Genomic DNA, 27,857 nt, shown 5'->3' with positions numbered 1-27,857 from the left:
TCTAAGGGCATGATATGCAGTCCAAACCTGACAAATCTCTTAAGGGGAACAGTGATCAAAAATGAGCCATCCATTTCGTTTGTCACTACTTTAGATTGGAAATAAGCACACTTAAAATGGCTAAATACAGCATGCATGTGGATCTCTCCACTGGTATGTCTTCTGTTATTGGTGTCCCCATTGTTCTTCAATAAGAAGATAGGTTATAGTACCCAGGCTGATCACTTGTGGGGTGTCTGAGAAAAAGCAGCATGTGTGTTCTTTAAGGTATCGTATTAGTCACCTCTAGGGCTTGTACAGCTTTACTGAGAAGCGGAAAACACACCCTTGTAATTACAGTGTCAGGGCTGGCACTAAATTACAGGTAAGTAATGAAGTGTGCCTAAATGGTGGCTGAGGTAAACCCCTAATTCTACTGAAGTCACTGAGATTATGGTAGTTTATCTCATGTATGATTTGGTCCCTAATTTAATACAACTTAACTTCTTTCTAAGCCCATTATTTGTAAGTCACGCCGATGTTTCTGGTGTGCATTTGTATTTTTTGCTCCTGTTAAGGCCCTAGTTAATACTGTACAGTGATTTAGTTAGTGTGCCTAGACTTTTCAAAGGTGGTAAGAGACATACTTCCAAGAAAACTTTGGAGGATTTTCCTTGTTCATTGATTTCATGGGATGAAAATTTAACTAGTGTGGATTTGATGAAGGTTAGGAATTGCAGAAACATTGTTATTAGATGGTAATTGATTTATTTCCGTGTTCTGTGTGTTTGTGAGGGTCATCAGTTCACTTCCGGGGAAGCGCAGCTTATCTCCAGCTGTAATTCATAACCATTGCTTCAACTCCCAGCATCAGCGGGTTGTTTAACCTTGAGGCTACTTGCTGTATCAGTGGTGATGCCTAATGTGCAAATGCACTATTTTGTAATGCAGAGATTGTACCTTAAATGTCCTACCTTACAGACTGCATTAAGTTTTCTAGAAGGTGAAGCATTATTTTCCGCTTCTCTCTTGGGATGTATAGAAAGCCTACTGAATTCTTTAAAGACTTGGTATTTAGTTTGCTTACCAATCTCTTGCTACTATCAGATACCAATGAAAATACATAATGTAACACAGAAAAAAGAAATGATGTTTCAGCATTTTGTAAAAATTGCCGTTGTTCCACTTTGTTGAGCTGTTCTTTGAATGCCAAAAATGGTCCTTTGACATCTTATGCAAGTCTTATTTATTTCCACATCCAGAAACATTTCTTTGTAGTGGGTGGACCAGATACTGTCAGGAATCACAGGTGCCAAAATGTAGGGTCACAGGTCTGACTTGAGAACAAGTAATTTCAGACCCAAAGGAAGCTAAAAACATTTGGGATATTTAGAAGCAGAAAATCATTTATTTGTTTTTTTTTTTCTCTTCTGTTCGTTCCCCAAAAGAAATAGTCACCATGTTGTCATGGAAGTTCATAGCTCAGACTCGGGCAGTGACAGGTTTTACCACTTCACAGTTCACATTGCACCTGCTGCTGATGAAGAGCCGGAGCAGTTTTAACTGTTCTTAAAGTGACTTTATATTCTACCTAAAAAGCAAGAAGCAGCTACTGTTAAACTGGCTGGAAATTTTCTGAAGGCTTGTGTCTCTATTTAAAATGAAGTTTGTTTGAACCTTGCTTGAAACTGAGGCATGCGGAAACTGGTTGAATCTTTGACAATTTTTTCAGCATGATATGAAGGTAAGCTTTAGGGTCCTTGAAGCTGTTAGATTCCCTGCCATCTAGTTCCCATCTCTCTGGTTTCTGAGTCCCATTGATGCTTGCTGGGGCAATAATTGTTGCAGTGGTGAGGAAAGCGGGACTGGAATTCTTAAAAATAGCTTCTCTGCAGTTCTGCTATTTAAAAAGTACTTCATAGTCTGCCTTCACCTTGACACCCAAAGAATTATACACACAATTTATTCTAGATGTGAAGTTTTCCATGTAGGAGATAACTGTGGCACAGCTTTTAAGATTTTAACTTTCTGTATTAATTACAAAGGCACTTTGTTAGCTTCCTATAAACTTTTTTTATTTATTAAGCATTTTTCAGAATAATTAAACTGTTGAAGTAACTCAGCTGATACTGTACATAGTCTTATTTACAATGTAATTAGGACCACTACAAGAAGAGTGCAAGCAATTAGTGCTTTTAATCCTAGTAAAGAATATTTTGAGTGTTAGGTTTGGGGCTTTTAATCCTTCCACAACTACCTCTGTAAGAATGAAGGTAAAGGAATGCACAATGTGTTTAAGATTATTTCAAGGGGAGAATCAGACTTTGGGGTGCAGAATTAATTTATATTTGTATATGTTGCAAATGGTATCTTTTTTTTCCGCATTGAGCAGTGTCACCTTGCCTTTCAACAGGTACTTGGGATTCCTGGTTTTCCCTTCTAGCAGAGACAGTGATTCACGGTCTGGCCTTAGGTAATCTATTATCACACTTTCAAATTTGTATGCCTGTAGCTACATTCAGATACTTAAATCAGTGACTTGAGGACTGTCAAAAAGCAAATAATGTATGTAGTTGTGTAACTATGGAGTACAACCCCAGTTCTGCAAAAGTGAAGAATATCTGATTTTACACTGATTAGTGCTGTTCATGTAAACATTTGCATAACTATTAATAGGAAGGGGAACTGGGTGTCTAATTTGTAGTAATAAATTATGAATGCTCTATTAGACTCTAAGCCTGTCAGTTTATTTGTGTGTAAAATATTTGCGTTTCTACCATGTCTCTGATTCTGCAAAGATCGTTGTTTCTATATTAACCCTGTCACTAGCAGTTACAATGTCTGTTGAGTGTGTTTGAATAGAGTGAAGTTGATTCACTAATGAAATGAAGCTACAACAGCTATTAGTAAGAAAAAGTAAGCAATAGCTTATGAAAGATACTTCAGAGAAAAAAACAGTATAAATATTTAGGTGGCAACTACTTCCCTGTAATGAATAACCTTTCTGAAAAAAGACGCCTATGTTAAATATCCAACTTCACAGCTCCCTTGCTCTCACCCTAACAAAAAGCATTTGGTGAGAAAATAACACTGTGGGTGTTTCTTAAATTTCCATCGTGGGGGAGAGGGGTTAGAATATGTATACCTTTATATCTGTATAGATAATCTCAGAAGTGATTTTGGTTTATCCTCAAGGTAAATAAGTATTATAGACAAAAGATGCCAGTGTAGACAGGCAGGATAAGTTTCTAAAGCAAGTATTTCTGGGACAGAAATAATGACCATCCCTGTGCGAACAACTTCCAGCTATTCCATCCATTATGTACCTATTACAGTACATGCAGGTTTGACTGCAAATTATATATATGCCCTCCTGCTGTCTACAAACCCATTGCTCCCTTGGTTCATTTTCAAGAATAACTCAGATTTTTCCAGGCTTAAGTAAAGAACTAATTTATACTTTGAAATCATCAGAACATTTATCTTAAAAAATACATGACTTGATTTAATGCTGTGTTTTGTGAAGTAAGTTAAATGTAGTTTCCTGCATATTTAAAATGATGACCCTTCCTTTTAAATTGCTTATGATGTTTAATCAGCAAATCAAGACATACTTCAACTCTAATTAAAGCTCAGTGGAAATGCAAAAGGGTAATGGAGGTAGGACAGGCAATCATCTGAAAATTGAAAAAGTAGTACATTACAGAAAATGTTTATGGCACATTTGCATTTTCAGAAGGCAGATACAGTTGCTTCTGCTGCATCAGTTATCAGGAGTTTTAATAATTAGCTGTGGTATAATTAACCATTAAATCAAGGAACTTGTAGTCTTGTTTCCTTGATAAGAGGTTTCAATATTTCTGTATTCACAGTATGAAACAGCTATATCTTTGTTTAAAATTACTGTAGTGGAGCTTATTTACATTCCCAAGCATGAGTTAATTTTACAGCCCTCAATATTACATCCTTGCTGTTTCATATGATCTCCATTCCAGTTTTTGTCAATGAAATCCTCTTCAGTTGGGTTCGGAGTCATGTTAGCTCTTTGTGCATTCGGCCAGGCCAACCTGGCTAGAAGCCATTTGGCTACATCTAAGTTGTGGCATTCACAATAATTGAGTGTCAGACCCTCTCTATCTTTTAGTAAGTCTTCTTAAATGTGGTGTTCATGGTGTGTTTTGGTTTTGTTTGTTTCTTTTTGTTTGTTTTTTGTATTTTGTTGTTGTTGTTCTGGGTTGGGGTTTTTTTGGTTCTAGATGGTTCTCAGTCCTAGAGCTGCTGTTTCTTGTGCCCTTGTGTTGTGAACTGTGCATCCTTCTCCTGTCCTGCACGCACCATACCCCCCCTCCACCCCCAATTTGTCATTGCAGTAGCAAACATAAATAAGTATACTAGGCTGGATTTGTTGCTGGTGTAGTTTCAATAACTTATGTTTTTAGTCAATTTCTACTTGATGCAGGCAGATTATTTGAAGATTTAAGAAGCGGGGGGGAAAGGAGTACTTTTTCCATATATGTATGCTTACATTTAATAAAGATCCTGTGTGATGGGTACAGTTTGTTAGAAAAGACAAACAATTTTATTTTGTAAGTTGTAAAAGGAATAGTGTAACTGATCTCTGTGTATATACTGTATGTGAAACAAACATTGCAATCTCTTTCCAAAGAAATTTATTTTTTCTATAATATTTTTTTTTTGTTTGGACTAGTATTAATAATTTATTGTTCCTGATCAAAAATTACTTCTCTTTCCACCCCTCCCACACCTCCCTTAGTAAAACATTGGAAAAATCATTTTGGCTTGAGCAGAAATAATGAAAACCAAAAATTTCTCACTTATTGCCTATGTGTTACATGCACAAAACAAACAAAAGATAGCCACTGCATGTGTTTTGTGGTCTGAATGCATTTGGTTCATTCAGTTTTGAAGTGAATCATACCGAGACCTGAGGAGACAGGGCTCTGCTGTTGAGTGATTCACTGGCTCTTACTGATGGAGTGGTAGAATTCAGAACTGGTGCAAAAAGCTACCAAGAAGTCTGCTCATGCAAGGTTTGATTATTCCCAATGCCATGCTAAGTCAAGCACATGAAGCCCTAAAATAATGTGTTTTAGAAAAATCTTATTTTCTTAATTCATGAGGTAATAAGGTTTTTATGATAGTCTTTTGTGCCTAAATTGGCACTACTCTCATTAAATCTTCTCCCTATGTAAGATCATTGCAGCACTATTCCATTTGATCAGTTTTTGATTCTGGCCGTATTTAGAATCTTGGCAGACATGTTGCCTAGCGCACAAGGTGCTTGCACCAGCGCACAGAATGTTATAGTGTTATGTGTGATGCACATAAATGTAATTCTGAGTGATTTCCTTGTTGAAGTTTGTTCTCCATGAATTTTGCTGGAATTTAGAATTGGTGCTTTCAATTTATGTTGCAGAAAAGTTGAATTCAGCAGATGGAAGGGCTCTGAATGCAGTGCTTGGTTCTCTGCAGTCCAATAAAACTGGAATGACACTGTGTGAATCCAGGAGCTCTTGTAATCTGTGAGAATTCAGAAGAAATTGTATTACAGTAATTGACTTCAGTAGGATCAAGACTTTCTTTAACAATTCCGTGGGGCTTTAAGTATTTTTGCAGCCTATTTTAAGACATGCGCACACTGGTGGAAATAGTGCTTCTAATCAAAATGGGCTATATTTTATTCAGACCTTGGAGACCAAGTAGGTAGAGCTAATTGGCTTATAACTGACCTGCTTAAAGGATGTCAAAATTGGCTGTTGGCTGTTCCTTTATAACGTTAGTTTGATTGACTAAGAGTCTGGCAGCAATATATGAAATATTATGAACCCAGTCATTAAAATTGTCCTCATTTTAGATCATTACATATTTTCAGAACAAATGGAACATACTTGCCGTATAAAAGAAATATAGGGATGTAAATTATTAACCCATCAGCTACCTCCTTCTCCTTCTGTTTCCTTCCATCGGAATCGAAAACTCTAGCTGATAATATGAAAATATGGGGGGAATAGACGAGTGGGACGTATTTTTTTCCCATGGTACTACACAAAATTAGAGTGGTTTTTTTTTGTTTGTTTGTTTGTTTTTTTTTCTTTTAAGTCTTTAGAGAAGTATCATGGGCTTGATTTCCATTATTTACCTCCAAGTTACCTGGTTGCATGTCATGCAAGGACTCAGTGCAAGAGCAACATCCATATAGACCTATCAACACATTAGAATTCTGTCTCTTGTTTATTAGAGAGTGGTTTTGTTTATTTGGATAATTGTTTTATTTCGGCTTTTAAAAATAATTGACATTTACTCTGCTGGGTGCATAGCTGCCCTTTCTCAGGTGACTGATCTTATTACACTGTTAGTAGGATTCCATTTCAAATGTGGCATAACTAGGTGATGGTCTGATGTAAGATACATGTACTGTTTATAATCTGAAGAAACTGCAACTACTGGTCATCTCACCATGTAAGAGGATGGGAAACTGGGAAGCTTCAGTGTCTTTCATGCACATATGTTTTGTCTGTGTGTACTTCACACCTCAGCACTAATTGGTACAGAAGAAGATATTGTTCTGTGTTCTTAAACTGAGCTGTTGGTGTAAAGCCATGACCTAAAGGATTTTTTATTTAGGAATTTTGTGCCTTGATGTTATCCCACTTGTTTACCACAGGAGGTAATGCTGTTGAAGAGACAAAAGTATTGCTTCTTTGAATGAAGAAGGAGGTGAGGGTTTGCTAGAGGTTCATCTTTTCAGGTGGTGTTCATGGTGGAAATCATCTCACTGAAGTTTGCTTAAGGCTACATTCCAACTGCTGTATTTTCCTGGCTTTCTCCTCACTTGGGTCCTTGACTCTCCTTTGCAAACGGGACCACTCAACACTATTGAAAAATAGCCTCAGCCCTCCAGATACCCCTGGTTTGGGTGGACACTGCTACTGCTGTGTTACATGTTGTTTCATAGGGGTATTCTTATGTGTACATGTACACAGGTGATATTCATGTCTTTTACAGCTAAAACAACTCTGCGGTCTCCAGTTGCAGCAACTGGCCCTTTGGTCAAAGGCTTCTTTTTAGTGCAGAGTTATGGTACAGACATAGTTAAAATGGCATTAAAACACATCTCTTGGCCACCTAAAATGGTGCTATGCACAACATGTATGATTTACAGTGGTATTATTCTATGTCCATTTGAGCTATGTCTCTTACCCAAACCTTTGGAGTTACTCATTAATGTATATTGTTTGTTCATTTTGGCAAATCCCAGAAAATCCTGCAGGTGCCAAATGTAACTGAAATCTTCATTCACTCTAATAGCAAATGATACATTCAACATTTTAAAATTGAAAAAGTTAGTCCCTCTTTCTTTATACATTAAATAGCTTTTTTGGGTTCTGCATTTGAGCACAGAAGGCATAACACAATGAGTACCAGTCTTCTGAAAAAGGCAATGTGCTGGGGAGGATTTGCCTTTTGTGCTTTTTTGGTTTGTTTGTTCATTTGTTTGTTTGTTTTGTTTTACTTATGTTACATTGTGATTCCAAATGTAGAGAGTTTCAGTGATGTTGCTAGATGCTTATGTTAATCTGTGTGTTCCTTAGCAAATACTTTAACAGTTGGTACATTCTTTCATAGTTACATGCTACTTCCACATCAGCACAAAGTAAAAATCAGAGTTGTGCTCCATTCCCATCCTTCATGTATCAAATATCTGTTGGGATGTAGGTAGCTCAGCTAGAAGTCTGCTAACATTCGCAAAAGCCTTGTAAACATTATGGGGAGGAAAGAATAATGTGATAAAATAATGACATCTCTTGGTAATCTAAATTTAACCTATGAAAATTACCAAAAACTTGTCGCTTGTGTTCAGAATTGAAAGGTTTTTGTATTGTTCTCTGCCACAGTGATCAGGTAACAAATTTTAAAACAAAGCTGCAGCAGTCAGTGCTAAGTATTGGGGTATTTTTTTTGTTTCTGTTTGTTTGGCTGGTTGGTTGGTTTGTTTTAAAGGAGGAATGATCTCTTGGTCTTCTCAGCAAAATTTTACAGCACAGTGAGCCCTTCCTTTTCTTTGACTTTGGAGATGTACTTATGTCTGCACGGAGCCCTGCAGCCAGGCTCTGGGGGACAAGTGAGGATCTGAGGCTTTGGTAGATGCTGGTTAGCAGGCATTTCAAACAGTCCTTTCTAGTGCCTAAATAAGCTGTAATTATGACAGCATCATAGTACAGAAGAGCAATGTGTGATTCAAACCATCTGCTACGTGCAACTATGGGACTTTCCTGTATATAACTAAAAATAATGGGTAGAAGTAGCTGTGATGAAGTTTTCTTATGAGGATGTGTATGCATGTATACCATGCATAAAGGAAATTCGTAGTAAAACGCACGGCTTACCCAAGCTTTGTAAATTGTTTCAGTCATTTTGCAAGAATAAGATTATAAGAGACAGGAAGTTCTCGGTTTTATTTAGTGCATTTTTTTTTAAAAAAAAAAAAAAAACAAAAGGAGATGAGCCATTTTATCTCCCTGCATTTGATCTTAACCTTTTCACAGTGCTTTTTTTTACTGGTGAAAATTTATATTCTTTTCTTTCATCCCAGTACACTAAATGCTTCTTTTCTTACATTGTTAATAGTATAACACCATTGGATAAATGATAGAAAGCACAACAATTTGTGCTTTCTTCTGTCAGTCTGAAGTACTAGTGTACAACCTGCTTCTCTATGTCAAATTGATGTTGTTTTCTATGATTTACACAGAGTAAGGACCAAAAATCAAGTGAATTTCATCTATTTGCATTTCATGTTCCCTTGAACCATTCTTACTGTTTTGAGACCTTGTTGTTCATCATTCTCTCTCAGTATTTCCCTTATATACTCCCTGTCTATCTGCCATTTTCCTTCCAAATTCTGCTGAAAACTCATTTAGTTTTCTCTTGCCATCTTTTCCACAGCACTCTGCACATCCTGCCTTAACCGGACTGTCTTTTTTTTCTTTGCCTGTCTTAAGTATTTATGGATTGGAATATGTTCTTTGCTGCACATTAAGTCCTTTGATGCTCCCTAACCACCCTTGACTGTGTGAATTTAATGAGGGTTCTGTAGTGGTTGGTGTCGTAAGTTATCTTAGGCTGATTTTTCAACTGTCCGCTGTTGGGCTAGTTTATCACTTTCCTGATGCAGCATGCATAAGGGTGTCTTGAAGGCTGCTGCTCAGACCAGTGATCTCCTTCTCTGAAGTCCATGGCTCATCTGGATGCAGCTGCTTTCCTCCTGTGCATTTGTGTCACAGGGCGGAACATACGTAGTGGAAAAAAAATTGTTGAGGGGAAGGTTTGTATCTCCTAGACATCTCTGGAACGCCGTGAGAAAGATCCCCTAGAAAAATGACACTAGAAGCATATTTTAGAGCTCCAAGTAGTCTAGCCCATTTGCAGACTAAAGAGAGGTTATGAACAAGAGTGATTATGATCCTGACAGTTCCTGAGCTGCTGCTTTCAGTGTGCAGCGTGAATAGCGTCTCTTTTCTACTCCTGTTGCGTGACTGCCTCTCTCAGGAAGAGCTGGGGTTCTTCTACCATCATGGAAGTTGTTCCTACTAACAAAATATGGAGGAAGATCAGAACTGAAATCTGAAATTTTGTTCATCATCAGGTAATCAAACCTAAATTCGAAAGTTCCAAAAGTGTAGTCAGGCATAGCAAGAATCTAATTATACATCTTCTAGCAGTGTAGAATAAAATCCCCATGGGATAATCACACTTTTTCATAACCAGTACATGTTCTTAATTTCAACACATCAAAGCAAGTTCTTGCTGGTGTTCTACTTGAGTCCTTGATTGTCCCTTGTAAAACACACCACTCTGCTGCAGCACAAATCATTTCCAGTGTGCTCTGTGACACTTCGTGCACGTCTTGAAGGTAAGTTGAGAGACTTCTGTGGGATAATGAGCTATAGCATCTCAGCTTCAGTCAGCTCATTGTCAGAATGACATCTGTTTTTAGTAACTGATCATAGCAGATGATGTAAGGCACTGTACAGCTTTCTTCTGATTATTTCCAGGCATATTTATCAGAAATACTGTGTACAGCTCCCAGATTTATAGTAGAGCTGTAATCAGATGATTTACAATAAAAAGTGCTGTCCTTTCAGTTATATTTTCCTTCTCTGTCCTCTGAAGGTTTCTTGTGAGACTGTATTTAAAATAACTTCAGCCTTTTTAAAACTTTGTTTATGCTCAGTTGTGGGTTACTATGTTCCAATATTTTTAAGCAGTTTAGATCTGACTATGGAGCGAGCTGGTACCGTATCTAACAAAAATGTTGATGCAACTTGGGTGATTGCAACACAGTTACTGAGCTAACGTGAAAACTACCTGATTTCGATGCACTTTTTTGCATGCAGCTGATATGCTGAGACTTCAGGTTGTTGGGGATATATCTTTTTATCTGAGGTACCTTTCATAGATACTCTGTGACTGCATAAACTAGTTGTTGTTCTCTGCGGACTCCTAGTTGTCACTAGTGTCACTAGTGTCACTAGTGTTTTATGCATTTTAGCAAAAAACCTGTGTCCAGTGTCCCTAAAAAGTGCTGCAGCATGGGAACCCAGGGTCTGTATCTGAGTCTGTCATTGACCTGCATTGCAAATGCACACACATTGCTTCACCTTGCTGTGTGTCAGCTTCAGCACCTGCTAAATAAAGATAATAACAGACACCTTCCCAATGACGTGCTTTCTGACCTCTTGTGGTATAATTGTTTGTCATATGGTCACTAAAGATCCAGTAGTTCAGATGATTAATAAATGGCTTTTTCTTGAATCTCAATTTCATTTTTGTCTCTTTTGAAAACTGTTTCCTTTGTTTCTCAAACAAAGTATGCTGCAGTTCCCTTTCTGGGCATTTCCTTTTCTCTTCTTATCTCATAGGAGTGATATATGGGAGGCAGTTTTATCTGGCACATAGTACTTTGTCTAATGACCTAGCAATCAACAGAACAAATAATTAGGCACTTAAAGTGATTATTGGAATTTTCTAGAGATAAAATGTTGGTCAGAAGCTGGTTTTGGGTTTTCTGGGTTTGTACGGTAAATGCCTGGGTCCCACTGTGCCCATTCTCACTTTCCTCCCAGTCTTTTATGTGCTTTTTTGTGAAAACAAAGTCCTCTGAAAAGCTCTCATGATAGCACAAGCTGTCCTTCACTTTTATTCAATGAATGCATAGTTCTATTTATTCAGTCCCTAAATGAGGGAGCTTTTTTTTTCTCTGCTGTTTCATGTGCTCATCCAGGTGAGATATGGATACTTTGGTCTTGATAAAGCCTCTGGGCTATTTTGGTGGTGGGGTTTTTTGTTTGTTTTGTTCAAGACATTTTGTTGTCGACTGTGTTTTCCCTCTGCTTCTACTGGAAGCATTTGTTCAGGAAAATGTCTTTGCTTTCGTGAGCCTTCCTAGCACCTGGAACTCTCAGCTGCCGAGCTGACTGTTGCTGTTGAGAGTTACTAAGGCAGGAATGGCACCGCTTCTCCATTCCCTGCTGATCCCAGACCCACCAGGGAAACGACAATGCTGAATATCTTCATCTTTGGCAAGCTGAAAGGCTTGTTCACCTGAGTCCAAATTTATTCCAAAGCAGCTAGACCTAAGCTTACTTGGAGCTGTAACATGAACTTTTGCAAGTAAACGTGTATAACGTTTAATAAATCAAAGCCCTTGTAAACCAAAAAGCCCCAGGGATTTGCAGATCTTTTCAGAAATATATATATTTTTTGTAATTATTTTATATTTCTTTTTAAGACTGGGAAAGGCAAAAGGGGCACCTATACTGCTTTCACTTTCAGGATAGTTACTTTTCTTATTTCACATCAGTGAGCCAAACTGTTCTTGACAAAATGAAACCTCACAGTCAACGGAATGTGGATTTACAGTGTCAAGCATCAGATGCAGCACTGCAATAGGTACTTTCCAGAATCCATACAGCATTATGAGAATGTTTCACTGAAGCTGTGTTCAGTACATGTGTTGTGGACACAGGTTTTGATAGATTCAAATGACAGCTGCCCCTCTAAAATAATCTGGCATGACAAATCTTAGCGTAAACCAGTAGAATCTGATAAATGGTTCTTTAATCAATTCCATATTTTTTTTTGTTGAGCTAGAAAATATTATCAAGACATCAAACGATGAAGCATCCCCGTATGCCCAATTTAATAGTTAATTATTCACACAAAAGATGTATTCTTTACATCTAAATATAAGAGGCTCATGTTTTCAAAATATGAATGTTGTTCTGACTTTGCGTAGAGAACTCTTTGTGACCAGGAACCCACTCACTTCTTACTTCTATATATGACTCTACAGAAGAACTTTCCTTAATTTTTCCAATTTATCAGCAAAATTTAAATAGACCAGGTATAGTGTTACAGGGATAGTGTCTTTATCTTATAGTATAGAATGGTATCTTTGTGATTCCATTACTGTACCTGATTTACATATCCAGTTTTACCTCTCAATGACAATCCATTTTACAGGCTCCTTTAAGTGGCTTAAAATATTTTGAAAAAAAGAAGTGGTATATAATTTTGGGTGGAAAATTCTGATGCAGTTCTCACTACTTCACTACGGAAGCCAACAGTTTTGGACAGGTTTGAAATGAGCAGTAGTGTGTGTTTTCACTAGATACATACAGAACAATGCTATGTGTAAAATCCTCACTTCAATGTTGGGTATCGCTTGGCAAGAGCAAGATTTGACAGTCTTGGATACAATCACTTTCTCAGGAGAATTTGGTGTAACACAGAGCAGCTCCAAATCTCTTCTCCTGACACATCAGAGGCAAAAGCAGACAGAGGCATGGGAAGTTATATGGTTGTATTTGCACCACTCATCTTAGCGGCAGCAAGCATTACAGTAAGGATCTGTCCCACTAGCTTCAGGGTTCAATCAAGGCTAAAGTGTTAAATGGCTACGATGAAGCACGTATGATCAGAGTGTTCAGCTTTCCCAACAATATATATAAGGTGCTTTTTCTTTCCAATAACCATCTATTGAGAATTCATATTGTTTGATAATTACTATGTTTTGAATATACCAATAGAGATATTTTATTCTATTACAGGTGTTAGCTGTGCTTCCTTTTCTTCACCTTTAAATATCTGTAATTAGATTTGGAGAGAGAGTAATTCTTAAACTTATTTTAAAAATGGCATTTTGCTATACTTCATAGAATAGTTAGACCAATTAAATCCTTCAAGATAATGGTGTTCTGAACTTGCATCTATTTTTGGAACACTAATGATATTCTGCAATGCTTCCTGTGGAAAAATCAGAGACAGATATAAGCATTAGTAAGTGTTAATTAAGTCTAAGTTAATATTATATTTTTGGTCAGAGCTCTGCAGTATACACACAGATGTGTTTGCTACTTTATATTTTTATATTATTTAACTCAGTTGTATTTCCTTATTAATGAGATTGAATATATTATTTTTTTGTACATATTAGATAGAATTTGATTCAGTCAGGTCACAGTTCACTTTGGTCCATATTGTTCAAGATCAATCTCTGCTTTACACAGATCAGACAAAATGTGTAGGGGCACTACTAAAGACGGGCTGTTTGTCAGAAACATCAAATTGAAAGTCCTGTGGGTTAATTATTTTTTTACAAATTTCATTATGATTTTTCTTTTAAAAAGTCAAAACTCTAAAAATCTAAGTTTTCATCCAAAACTGAATATGCTGTGGTTGTTTTTTTGTTGTTGTTGTTATTTGGTGGTGGTGTTGTTTATTTCTTTTTTTTAATTTATTTTTTGGTTATATTTCTGAGGTTGTCTTCATTTCCTTTTGTAAACTTAATTCACAGGTCAGCAGTACTTTGACCAAGTAAGTCCACAAGGCCTTTTGTTTGAGCTGTGCATTTCCCTTTTTTATAAGGACATCATGGAAACTATAGTGTCAGCTAGGAAGCTGAGCACATAGATGAGACTGTGCGTGAAATATTCATGCTACACTTTCAGGGAAGTGTTGCATTGAAGTAGATCTGTGTTAGTTCACTCACACTGTGGTCCTGAAGCTGATCTGTTAGATCTTATGCACTGTTTCAATCATAATAAATCTTACACAGAATTAACACGAGCGGGCTTGAAAAGCATCTGTCAGAGGCAAAGTGATCAAATATTCCTCACGTCAGACCTTAGCAAAGCAGAGGAGGATAATCTGTACAAACTGCAATTACTGATTGCCATCCCCTCCCCTCCAAATAATAAATAATTTGCAGCTATCACATGTTCCTTCTACAGTTAGGTATAGAGGCAAAAAAAGAAACTATCTACATTTCATCATTAGCTTAATCAAGCCAGTGTATCAGTGACCTGCCGTGAAACTGATTGCTGAAGAGCAGGAAGAGCTGATGCCTGTGTAACAAATGATTTTGAACCTCAAAGTTTTTGAATTTTATTCAGGTTAACTAGTTTCAAAAAAATAAAAGTTCTTTTCTATAAGAGTGGGTAGTATTTTGAAAAGACCATTTGGCAACAAAATTTTGTAAATACTCAAATATCAAAATTCCCCTGTTCCTTTTTCTTGTTTGTTTGTTTTCCACATGAAATAGGTGTCCTTGACTCTTGGAGGAAAGGATATCCTTAAAATACAGCAACCCCAACTGTGGTGAGGGGCTGTACACCCTCAGGGCATGCCCTTGGCTGCACAGCATGGAGGCTGCAATTCTGGAGTGCTTGTTTTAGAAACAAAGTTCTCTTGTTTTGTAAGCTTCTTACCATGTACCTGAGAGAAAAATCCAATATCTGGGTAATACTCGAGCTTCTGGATTTCCAACCGAAATGGAAGAGTGTGTGGCAGAACCCAGACTCAGAGTTCCAAGAGTCATACTGAAAACACAGGGACGTATGACCCAGATCAGGTTGGTCTCCTAACCAGCGAGGTGGATGTGGCTGTTCTTGAATAATTATTCACCTGTCCTGCTTTGGACCATGAGAACTATTTCTAGACTAGTCCAATTTTAAATAATTGGTATTGTGCTTATTTAGTGGAAAAACGAGATGTAAGCAGGAATGCCAAAAACTACCACAGATCAGTTTTAAAATGCGAATTGCAATAGCAGATTGGGGATTTTTGTTTGAAAGTTGTGCAGCTAATTGTGGTTTGAAGACACAGAAGATGGAATGCCAGAAAGAATTTAAGAGTCTTAAAAAACGTATACACTATCCAAACAACTTTGGAGTCATGATTTGTCTGAATTTTACCCTGAAGTTCTTTGGGTTGGGATGATGAAGGTGGGGAGTGACTGCACATTTCTCTTGGAATTTATCACCTTTGTCTTTCTTCTAGAGTCTTTTTTTTTCCACCTTCCTCAAGACACCCTGTGGCCTCTTTTGTGTCTCTATCCCCAGATTCTTTTTTATTTTTATTTTTTACTTCCTGGAGTTTTAAAGCCTGCAGGTTAAAAAGGATGAAGAAGGCAGATCTGAAATGCTCAAGAGAGTTCACATCCTGTAGAAACAAGAGTGAAAGTCAAATAGGAAAAGATTACCAAAAAGCACAATGCATAGGACTTAAAGGTTTAAAGAAAGCTTGAAAAGAGACTTTCAAAAACAAATTTTCCCTTTGAGAAATATTCCATCAAAATGTTCTTTCAACTTCTTTTATCTCTTGTGTCTTCAGTGAATTATATTTTAAGACTGAAATACTCCCTTGAGCATATGTAAGCTCAGAAATGAATTGGGAACTAACTAGAGATGCAGAAATTCTACTTTGTACCCTACTTGGCTCTTTTTTTTTTCTTCCCCGTTTGGGCTAGATATGCTGGATTTCTCTAGTTCAGGGATACAGACAGTTCTCATGTAATGGGTAACAGCTACAGCTTTTATTTTCTGTGAAAGAGTTAATTCCTTCCACATGTTTTGATGTTTTTAGGCTTTCTCAGTATCAGGTCACAATGATTTGCCTCATGTTTTATAAAACCTATAGCATAAGATGCAAGAGTTTCAAAATAGCTAAGGCATTTTTGGGGGAGAACCTGCTAGAAATGACAAGAGCAAGCTCTCAAATGATAAATTAAAATTACAGGAATATAAAATATATTGACTAAACATAAGTGTATTTACTCTGGTATGAGAGAGATAAACTAGTCAGGTGCAAATTCTGGGCTGCTTTTCATATGATCCCACTAGGTCAGATTCTGATCTGGATCAGATAATATCAAATCAGAGTAACTAGGTAGAAATGAAACAGTTTATAGACATTGAAAGAAAGATAAGAATCAAATATATCGATGTCACTGTAGCTGCACCTGAAAGAACTCATTTCAGACTAAATAAACATTAAATACCTTTGTGCTTCTCTCTATTATGTGCAATGCTCTAGTTATAAGTTTGAGCATCTCCAGGTATGTTTCAATGAAGAAGTTTATTTGGAAAAGGGCCCACTGAGGACTCTGTGCTAAGTTATCTAACATAAAATAATTTAAATTGAATCAGTGTCTCATATGCCTTACTGCCTTGCTGAACCTGCTACTGTATTTGGTGAGGTTTGAACAAATACTGCATTAACATAGATAATCTTGTTTAACAGCAGCATTAAAACATTGAAAAAGGAGTGCTACTGGTGGATTGGCTGATAGAGACTATTGGTGTGAGAAGACAAGTGGGCACTCAACATCTTCTGATTATAGGAGTAGGGAAGCTTTACCTGTGTTGGAAGGATTTAGTCTGAGAACTGGATTGGTGAGTTTCTGGACCTTGCCAGATGTTCTCACCATTTTTGTGTTTGGAGAAGTGATTTCCAATTATTTTTATTGCTGGTTGGATTATAGCTAATTTAAAGGCCTTGCACATTCATAGGAGTTTAGGATGGGGAATATATTGTCTGGTATTCAAATAATGGCTGGATAGCCCTTGAATTCAGAGTCAGTCATGCAAATAAGCCCAGGTAAGATTTTATTTTAAAAATAAATGAATGTGCTATTCTAAAACCACAATAAATTTTTTCTTATTTTCTTCTTTGTGTAACGAGACAGTAAAATAAAAACGCAGTGGTAAAATGTTGTGATTGAAGAAATGCCAAGGAGATGAATGAATGATCCTGATAAATCCCCTTTTATAGCTGCTGGATAGATGATGTTTGCTAGACACAGCCTCAGTTAGTGGTGTAAGAAGCACTGGATTCCTCAGCATGTAGGAAATGGGAAATCACAAATATTTATTGGGTCAAATGCTTGATTTGCATTCAAATAGGGTTGAAAGAAACCCCATTGGTTTGGCTGCCTGAGTTATTGAAGCCTAGGGTTTTTATTTATGAAAGTTTCTAACGCTCTCAACATTGCTTTCATCAATTTGAACAGACAGTGTGTGTTGGTGACAGCAGCACGCAGTGCTCTCCTTTCTGTCTCAGGGCAGGTGGATCTGCAGCTGTCTGCACCCTCAGCTGTGTTCCTGCAGGATGCTGGCCAGGCACCTCACAACATCAGTGGTCTTAGTGTTACCATCAAGATATTTTTGTCAGCTGTATGAAAGTAGAAATTCTATCTGGAAAACAGAACTCTGAAGTAGTTCACATTCTCATGTCATATTTGAATTCCTGTCAACAGCTTTTTTTCAGCATTTCTTCACCAAAAGAATGTATATATACCTGATTTTAATGCTTCCAAAAAGAAAACTTACTGCACAAGGCACTTGGAGGAGATGGACAGGGAAATTTCCCTGGTGTGTAAATGAAACTTTCAAGTCAGTAGATGTCTTTTGTTCTAGTGAGGGAGTCATTTTCCCACCCCTTGAAGCACAGCAGCCCTGGAGCTGACATATCCTTAGTTCTGGCAGTGAAGATCAGCTCTGTAGATTAAACAAAGAGTCTCTGAAAGTCATGTACCCAGACAATTCTCCCAATATTACCTCAAAGTATTACAGTTTAAAGCACATTGTTCAGGAAGGTAGAATTGAAATGCTTTTCTGCAATATTACATTGATTCTCCATGCTACATCCTGATGAACTTCAATCATTTTTTTCCCCTCAAGTGATCACTGATTAATGTAAAAACTGTGAAATTAAGTTGTTTGAACCAGGAATTAAAAATTTCCAGCAATTAAAAACAAAGAAACAAACCAAAACAGCCAGCAGCATTAGAAAGTGATTAAACACGACAACAACTGAGATGCTGAAATTAGTTGTCCTCGTTCCAAAGGGTTCGTAACTACTATGATGTTTTTGAAGCTATTAAACGATAGTTAAGCTGTGTTATTATTTGCAAAGCAGCTACTTTCTTATCCTGGGCCCACTGAGTGAATGTCTTGCACAGCAGGAGACTGGAGGATAGCAAGCCTAATCATTGTCATTTTACTGTACAAGAGGCAATTTTAGAAAATGATTCCTTAAATTATAAGATCCAAACAAAGACAAGGCTCTGCAGCTGGGAATTTTTTTTTTTCCTGTCATTGAAAAATGTCTTTATTTTAGATTTTATGAACTTAGTGTGGTTTCACTGCTAGTAGTCTAAATACAGTAAAGGAAATTTAAAATTTTGCATATTTAATAATCTTTTTACTAGTTACTGTAAGCATAAGGATGTATTAGGCTAGCTTTGAGTTGCCTGTAGAAAGGGTACTGTGCAAAGGAGGAGACTGATCCTCTACTGAATTGCTGTGGCTTGGCTCCAGCATAATTGTGCTGCAATCAATAACACTACACTGCTGTAAATTTAAAATAATGTAGAAGAGATTCAAAATGTGATGAATCTAACACTTTTGGTGAGAGTTTGCTGATAGCTAATATACCTGTAATAGCCTCGACTTTAATCATTACCCCTGGTTATGCAGATAAAATCTGTTTTACTTCTGCTACATACTATTTGGAAAGTTTTAGTGTACTGCATACAGTTTGGAAGCTTTTAGGGTGTTACTGTAACCTCCTCATCTTTCTATTCAGTGATCTGCTGCATGTGCTATTATCTAGTATATAATAAATTTTTGTGTGTTTTGCTCCAGTCTCATTACCTTTCATTTTTTCCTATACAAATTACATAAACTATTCATTAAGCTCCTAATTATTTCAGATACTTTTAAATATTTTGTCACCCTCCTTTGTACTGACTTAACTTTCACCCTCAGCAAAATGCCGCCTCTGGTTGGATTAATTGCTTTTTCTAGGTGACAAGAGATGTGTTCAAAATATGTGTTAGTTCCAAGGTCCTAATGTACCATATTCTGTTGGTATTATTCCCTCTCTGCAGTGGATGTAAATACATTACTCATTTGTATGTGATAGCATTTTACACCCATGATGCACAGATGCAGATTGCTACTACAAGGTGCAGGGCAGCAAGAATTAGGCCTAAAATGCACTGGGAGTCTCATGATTGGAGTTGCTAAAATCTGGATTCTACCCTGTCTCATTAATCCACTTTGCACAGGGCATTATTTCCAAATGCTGTTGGTGTGAGAAAGATCTGTTTTATTCACAGCGGCAGCATCTCTCACTGTCAGCTATAATGAAACTGAAATGAAATTCAGGGAATCACATGAGGAGCACAGACAACTTAGCCTGCTCTTAAACTTCAGGATTTTCCCTTTTCTTCCATCCTGGCTTCCACTTGGTCATCAGTGTTCTCGTAAAGTGATCGCTGCTGCTATTACCAGTGAGTGTCTGTGAAACTGCTTGTTGTCATTAGCTCACTCGTTATGTTTGCTGTGTCACCGAGGATTTATACACCCAGCAGGTGACAGCTCTGAGAAAAGACTGCAAGCAGAACCCTGCAGCTGTGCACAGGTAAGAGTCTGACAGAGATGCAGGATCAAACAACTCCTAGAGCTGCTAGAGGGGAAAGTTTAATGACAAGTTATGGTGACATTTATGACCAGATTGATTATAAAGACTGAATAAATCTATGGTACATTCCAGGAGTGTTACTGTACAGCCATCTGATATAGGGGTTGCCATGGTAAGTACAGATTTTCCATTAACCAGGAAGGCGAATAGTCTCATAAAACCCATGAAACTTGTTAGTTAATAAATTGCATATCAGAAGCACCTGTATTGACCCCTATGGAAATTTAATGTTTTCAAACAATGCTGTAAAGCCTTTTCCTTGGTTATTTTTAAAAAACAATCTGTGACAGTGTTAAATCAAAATGTACCATTTCTGGTGTTCCCCATGTCTTGGATGACAGCTTAGACAGATTGGAAAATCATCACTGAGCTAAAAATACTAGTGTGGAGGCAGCAGAATAAGGAACTTAGTTACTGGATGTTGTTAAATAGGACTTGCTCGACAGCTTCAATCTCGATAAGGTTAAGATCTGCAGCAGTAAAACCTGGGAATTAAAAAAGTATATAGGGACTGATTATTACTTGATTATATAACTTGGGGTAAATATTTAAGGAGGCTAGTATGAACAGCAAAAAGCATTATTGCTAATGCAACTTGAAGAAACTGAGAAAAATCTCATTAAGCATTAAATGATAGCTCATGCCCACTTCGTTCCCTCCCACCCTATGCTGTGTTACATAGAAAAGAGTTATCCCCGCTTACGTTTTGTAACCCCACAGAAACAATGCAAAGGCAGAAGGGAAGGTAAAGCTATGTGGTGTCTTGCTTAGGCACAGACATGCAGCCACATATATCTTGATGTGATGTGTTGGTTGAAGCAGCACAGTGGGAACATTACTGTATCGTTGCTATCTTTGGTGTAATGTAGTACTGCTTTCTACTACAGAAATTTTGGTTTGCAGTAGAACCATTAATTCATTACTAAAAACTATGATTTTATTGTTTCTCACAAATATAAATATACATTGGCCAGTAAGTGATGACCTTGGGAAACTCCAGTGGAACACAGAAAATACACTGGTATTTCACTGGGCGATAGTCTTGGCTGCTGGCATGAATTTCTGCAAAGAGTCAGGTCAGATGCTGTCTAGAAAGGAGTGTGATGCTGCTGGGGATGCCTTAGCTGATTTGATAGTGTATGTTCTTACAGAAAAGGAAGGCAAAATCATCATGTCCCTGTGTTCCCCTTTCTCATACATAGCAGAGTATGTCTGCTTTGACTTGTCTTTCCCTGTCTTTGATACTGGCAGCTCTGTCTCACTGGCTCACTGTCTCAGTGTGTTGCAAGGGCAATTTCTCAGGCAAAATAACAACTACTTGGAGGCAACACTGTGTAGTAGTGACCATGTAGCATCCAGTGAGGTCTGACTGTCCAGCAGCATGAATCCAAAGAACTGGAGTCACAGCTGTCTCTTATCTACAGTGGGTAATTTCGGATGCACTGTGTCAGGTGTATTCCTCTTAGCAATCATCTTCAGCCGTGTACATATCTATTAGCTATTTATTTTACCCATATGCTAAGTGCCTGCTCTAATAATTATCATTGCTATATATTCAGTTCATACTACATCTTTTTAAATGCTGTATATTCGTATTTCCTAGTCCACATATCTTCCTCCAAGCAATACCACAGGTGTTACATTTAGACCCCTGTTAGTCCTTTGAACTACAAAGGTTCAGCTTGTTAGCCTGTAGTCTCTTCTCTTATCAGTCACACTCGCTTCTCATTACTCCAGTTGCACAGCTACCATAATTAGATTTTATATTTTTAGGCATTCATAACACTGCTTTAGTGTATGCTGTGCTATCAGAAGCATTTTAGACAAGCTATAAGACCAAACTAATTAAAATGTTCCACAGAGACTTGTTAAAGGAGAGTTATTGTTACTGCTAAATTAGTAAATTCATGCACACACAGATGTTCAGGGCAGAGAAGGCTGATAGGACAGGTTAGTCAGATCTCCTGTGTACTAGAGGTTGCAGGATCTCACCCCATAGTATTTGCTTTCAGTCCATTATGTCTGATGTATTTTAGGAGAAGATAAAGTCAGGTTTGGCTTTAAAGAGTTGGGTTTTTTCCCTTTTCACTCCTGGAAGTTCTTCCCTCTAACCAAAGACTGTACTGAGATCCTGAGCTTCTAACTTGGTTCATCAGTACCTGGTAAGCACAAGACTTCTCAGAAATTGCAAATGGAGTTACTGAACATATTTACAGATTGCGTTTTCTAATCACTGTGGGTTTGGTTAAATATTTTAAAGTATTATTTTAATCTGAATTTACACAGTTTAGGTTGTACTAACCATCTTTTATTGCATTCTCTATTACTAGTAGTCTCCTGCTAGGGAGTTTGTTACCAGAGGTATAAATATCTACCTTTATTTTCTTTCCTTAGCAGTTGCACTTTGTTCCTACTATGAGTGGCTGTTATCTTGTTCCTCTTCTCCAGTGAGAGGAAAGTCTTAGTAAATGATGGACTGAAGCCATCTTTTCACTCTGCATGGAAGGTATCTATGCACAGATTGCATACAATATGGTATTTTGTGACAGTAAGGAAAATGGGTGTGGAAGGCACCCTGTGAGGTTGTGCATACCTGTAAGATATTTATAGAATTATTACTGTTTCTGTTTTAAAACGTGACTCTGTGCAGGAGCATTTGCCATATACTCTGTGGTATCTTTTGAGATCTAACTCATCTTATTGTATGGTCTCTGTATGGGATGGGTGATTCTTGGATGAATTTTGTACGCAGGAAGTTTTAAGTTTATTTATCAAAATACTTTCTGTCTCTGTGTTGCATATAATCTGAGCTATTGAATTCCATTGGCTCCTAAGAGAACATGCACAGACTGTATTTATATTTATTTTGTAACTTAGATAATTTGTATTTATAACTATATATTTTGTAAATACTCCACTCAAAACAAGGAAAATGACCTGGTATTGTGGTAGGATGCTCATTTCTCTGGGAAACCAGCTTCTAAAATGAAGCTTACTTGGAAACTAGTTACAACAGGTATAAGCATTCTTCATCCTTCCATCCTATTTATTTTAGTCTCTGCTAGCTCTACAAATGGTTGCTTTGGAGAAATGAACAACAGTGTATTCTAGCAACATAAGCATATTCCTGTGTCAGTCATTCACTTATTTTAGCAAAAAATTAAAGATACAATTTAGAGGCAGAACTCAATTATTGAAATCTCTAAAGGGACCAAGTATCAGTCAATATGGGACAAGTATATGATAGTATTTAAAATAGTAACTGCAGTGCAAACTTACATAAATGTTGTTCTTTCAGAATCCAAACCAGTATATTTCCCTTCTTTTTCCTGTCTAATTGAGTGCTTGTCATTAGATTTCTATAACTATCAACTGCACTTTGAGTAGCACAAGTGTTGACTTCTGATTTGGAGGTAACTCTTTGAAACCTTTATTATTTGTTTTATATCATGTTCTGGCAATTGAACTTTCAACTCCATCTGTGTGAGTTAGAAGCCACAGATTCACTGAGGGTCACTGCTTTTGTTCTTTTTAGTGGAACAGGAACTCCAGACTCAAGAGCTTTGGGAATTACACCTTGATATATGCAAATATATACACAAACAGCAGTATTCTTTTCACACGGTGAGGTACTCTGTATCCTTGAGCACACACAAAGGAAGTTTCTACAAAGTGACAAAGTTTCTACAAAGTGTATTTTTTGTATTTGGTTTATTATAAGCAGGATTTTGTCTGCAGGGATCTTTCTGGAAACACGTTTCTTTGTAAAGCTGATACTCCTTGTGCTGAATCCATCATTTGTGGCTTATGCATCTCTGGAAAAAGAGAAGTGGACTATAGCCAAGTCTGTAGATGCATCAGAGGAGTCTCTTCTTTTCACCCCATGAAGAGATTGATGTTGTGCTTACTGTGGAAACACGCAGGTTGTTACTGGATAAACAGGTGCGTCATATGGCAGCGTGTGAAGAGCGCTCCTGAGGGTTCCCATTGATTGTGCTCTTCCTGTATTTTCATGGGGTATCATTTAGAGAAACCCTGAGTCTACCTCTGTGGATTTTATATGCCCAAAGCAGTAAATAAATTGATGCAGCTTTTTGTTGGCTCCTTAATGGGCTGAAGTACTCCATCCACGCACTGTCCTCCCGGGAGCTGTCAACAAAGCAGATGGATGAGACAGCACCGTCTGTCAGCTTGGAGACTATCCCACACAAGATCAAGACAGGTAAATGCCTTGCTCCTGATGCAGATTGAATATTTTCAAGAGGATTTACAAATGGCAAACCAGCACTAATTTTACTTAATACCTCCAACGTAAAGCACAGGTGGTGACAGAGAAGTAGGCTGGAGTAACTGAGGCAGTGTGCCTTGATAAAGCAGACCTCTAGCCCCATCAGCAGTAGAGAAGAATAAGATGATGTCAGTTGAAAACTCTCACAGCTGGTCTCCAATGTTCAGTTACGTGAAGCAACACAAGGGACCAAACACGTTCATCTTTCTTATAGACATTGGTGACATGAAAGTCTTTGGTGTTAGCATTTTCCTTGAAAACAAAACAAAACCACATGTTGGGGACGATTTGCAGAACTGCGGCTCATGAAGCTTGGCTATGGTTAGGAGAGCATTGTTCAACCCTAACCATGAACTATTTACAAAAGCAGGCTTGTTTAGAAACCAAGAGAAATTAAAGCAACTGTGGCTGGAAAGATGCCTGGCAAAAAGGATCTGGGGGTGTTGACTGACAGCTGGCTAAACATGAGCCAGCAGCATGCCCAGGTGGCCTAAAAGGCCATCAGCATACTGGTGTGCATAAAGAATAGTGTGGCCAGCAGGACTAGGGAAGTGATTGTGCCACTCTACTTGGTGCTGGTGAGGCCCCACCTTGAATCCTGTGTTCAGGTTTGGGCACCTCACTATGAGAAAGACACTGAGGTACTGGAGAGAGTGCAGAGGAAGTGACAAGGCTAATGAAGGGTCTGGAGCACAAGTCTGATGAGGAGCAGCTGAGGCAACTGGGGGCTGATGGGAGACCTTATTGCTGTCTACAACTGCCTGAAAGGAGGTTGTAGCATGGAGGGTGTTGGTCAAGTAATAGGATAAGAGGAAATGGCCTCAAGTTGCACCACAGAAGATTCAGATTGGATATCAGGAAAAATTTCTTCATGGAAAGGGTTGTCAGGCATTGGAACAGTCTGCTCAGGGAAGTGGTGGGGTCGCCATCCCTGGAGGTTTTTAAATAGCACATGGAGGAGGTTCTTAGGGACATGGTTTAGTGCTAGAGTTAGGGTAATAGTTGGACTCAATGACCTTAAGGATCTCTTCCAACCAAAATGATTCTATGACTCTGACACCCTGGTTTCAGAGTTTGGGAACAAGACTTTTTTTTTTTTTCCTCCCTAAAGATAGGAAGTTTGAGGGAAAGGATTCTCTAGTTAACAACTTAGGCAACTTAGTCAAAAATCACTCAAAGAAGAGTGATTAATGAAAATTTATCTTTTCAAACTGCCTTTTGCTTCTCCTAGTTAGCAACTGGAATACTTATTTCATGCTCCTCTGTTTGTTCTGCATTATTATGACTGTGGACTCCTACAATTCAGCCTGTTTCTCCTGTAGTTTTAAACTGAGAAAAGACCCTGTGTACTGCAAAGCGAAGTAGCATTTTGTGATAAGATGGGGCTAACCACATACTGTGCACATATTCTGGGCTCTCAGACAAGTTGCATTTGCTCCTTTCTGTCGTCATCCTCCCTTCATGTAATATGAAGGTGCTTTTACCAACAAACAGATGGTTTGCTTTATCTAGCAAAAGAAATTCCATTGTTATTTCTGCCTTAGCAGCTCAGCAGAGGTTTTAGTCTATTTAAAGATTCTTGTAATTATTTCAGTGATTTTTATATGTATACAAGGGGGATTTATTAACATATGAAAGGCAATATTAAGTGTCAAAGACAAGAAATAAGAAATGTGCCCATGTATGTGGGCTTTCTGTATAAACTATACAATCTCTAATCAATTGTTAATCATGTCAATTTTTTTTTTTTCTTTCCTGCTGTAAGAAGTATTTCTGAGGTCTTACAGCCTTACCGAATCCAGCTGTGTCTTCTGCATTCTTTGTCCATGGCCTGGTGAATACAGGAGCTATCGCTGTCAATGCCACGGAGTTTGGGCCAGGGTCTATGTGCTGGCTCTGGTTCTTCAATTGAATTCCTCTCAAGTGTCTTCTGTTTTTCACAGGCTTTTCTCCCTGTATCAGCTGTCAGTTCTTCATTTATACTGAAACCACTGACCTTTCTAAAGTGTTTGTCTCTAAAAATATGCTGCTTCCTGAAGCTTCATAGTCCCAAGTCCACACTGGGAACCAGCTTATGTCCTGCTGAGACAGGAGTGAGCAGGTGGCTTTCATCCTAGAGGAGGTGTGATCTGGTACAAGAAGGAAGAATACAGGAAAAATACAAATTAAGGTAGTATAAAGAAGCAATCCAGTAGTTATGGCCATCTTGATAAGTGGGCATTATCAGCATAGCCTAATTGGATGGAGTGTGTTTTGGTAGCCTTTTTGTTTATCTCTAAAGCACTGGTCCAGCAGTTTGCTGCTATATGATGTATGTTGTTTAGCCCATAGGAAAGGAGGAGGTGTTATCACAACATAGCTTCTAGAAAGCTGTAATTTGGGTAGGGTAGAAAATGAAGTTGTAGCTGGCATGTTCAGGACAATTAAGAGCTGTGACTATTCATTTACGTTCTTACTGCACTGTTAGACAGCCCTCAGGAAAAGTGATTCTGCATTTCTGTCTCTGAATTTTGAAGGAGAAGATGGGAATTAAATCTGTTTAACTTGTGAGAAGAACATTTCTCATTCTGTAGAAGTGCAGTCACCCTTTCTGATGCAAGGAAAAATTATTGGTCAACTGCAAATAAACCTTAACAAGAAATATCCTTTGAAAGGTAAGGAAAAATCTTAAAGAATCTGGGATGAACACATGCTTTTCTCTTGAAGCAGATTAAAATCACTGAAAGAACTATTCCCTCTAATACCAGCATATAAGCCTTTAAACCAATGAGGCATTGTATTCATTTTTTATTTTCTTATGCAGGAAAAAAGCAGTAGAAAAATCTTATGGCTAGCTCTGTCCTCTGAATTAATCAATCCTGGTTGAGATCCAATGGACTCTACAGGCTATTCTCTGCCCAACGAACAGCATAAATCCAGACTCTCTGTCATGTTGCATATAGATTGCAGGTGACAACATACCTTGCAGTCCTGGTACTTGAGTTGTTCAGAATTGGGACCTGCTCATTTCAGCACCTTTCTGGTTCAAATACCAGTTTTTTTCCCAAAAAAACAATGTATAGCAGAGACGGATGCAGTATCAGATCTAAGTCAGTGGTAGCTGTGGTGCATGTTCAGACCCCTCAGCCTGGAGGTGCTTGCTCCTAGGGCCGCCAGTTCATACCTTAGAAGATACTATTTTTAATGCAGCACAACAGTCCTATTGAAATGTTGTGAGAAATAAACAAGAAATAAGAATAATTCAATGTTACCCTTCTCCATTTCCAGCACATTAAATGCAGACTGAGTCCTTGTCATTGAGTCAATACACTAGTCAGGGATTCCTGAGGCTGCATCAACCCAGGCTTAAAAAACAGCAGTATCGAAGTAACAATTCTCTTTCATTTTCTCAAGGAAGTTAATTGTATTCACTGTCAGAGCAGTTAAGGACATATCTGTTTATCTCACTAATGGGCCTGTCACAGCTATCATTCAGAAGGTCTAGAAAATCTTTGGAAAATAGTACCTATGTAACAGGCATACAAATTTAACAGTTTACTAAGAATCCCTTTTGAAAGTTTTGGTCTAGTTTTTGTCTAATTTCTTGCACACATTTTTTGGAGTGTGAGCGCATGCAAAAAATCTCTTCATGGGTTCATTGTGTTCTAGATCAACAGTGCTACAGAAACTTTTCCTAGGTCCAAATCATCTGTAGTATACCAAAAAATGTGTAAATTGTATGGTGGAAAATATGTTATTT

At 37.8% G+C, this 27,857-nt stretch overlaps 1 long non-coding RNA gene across 11 annotated transcripts in view; it reads left to right on the top strand.

Annotated features, from left to right (window-relative positions):
- Positions 1 to 2,052: 2,052 nt before the first annotated feature.
- LOC135580240 (uncharacterized) overlaps positions 2,053 to 27,857 on the top strand; it is a 77,914-nt gene continuing 52,109 nt past the window's right edge. For 2 of the 11 annotated variants that reach the window (XR_010474657.1, XR_010474652.1), the window contains exon 1: positions 21,664 to 21,992. This is a non-coding gene — a long non-coding RNA (uncharacterized LOC135580240). Of the gene's footprint in view, positions 2,453 to 21,662; positions 21,993 to 27,857 lie in introns of those variants that run through there. The other 9 variants (XR_010474654.1, XR_010474646.1, XR_010474649.1 and 6 more) reach the window with 8 other exon arrangements.

Source organism: Columba livia, chromosome 9 (genome assembly GCF_036013475.1).
Source record: "Columba livia isolate bColLiv1 breed racing homer chromosome 9, bColLiv1.pat.W.v2, whole genome shotgun sequence".
Taxonomy (NCBI): domain Eukaryota; kingdom Metazoa; phylum Chordata; class Aves; order Columbiformes; family Columbidae; genus Columba; species Columba livia.
This window is presented reverse-complemented; position numbering and strand designations above follow the sequence as displayed.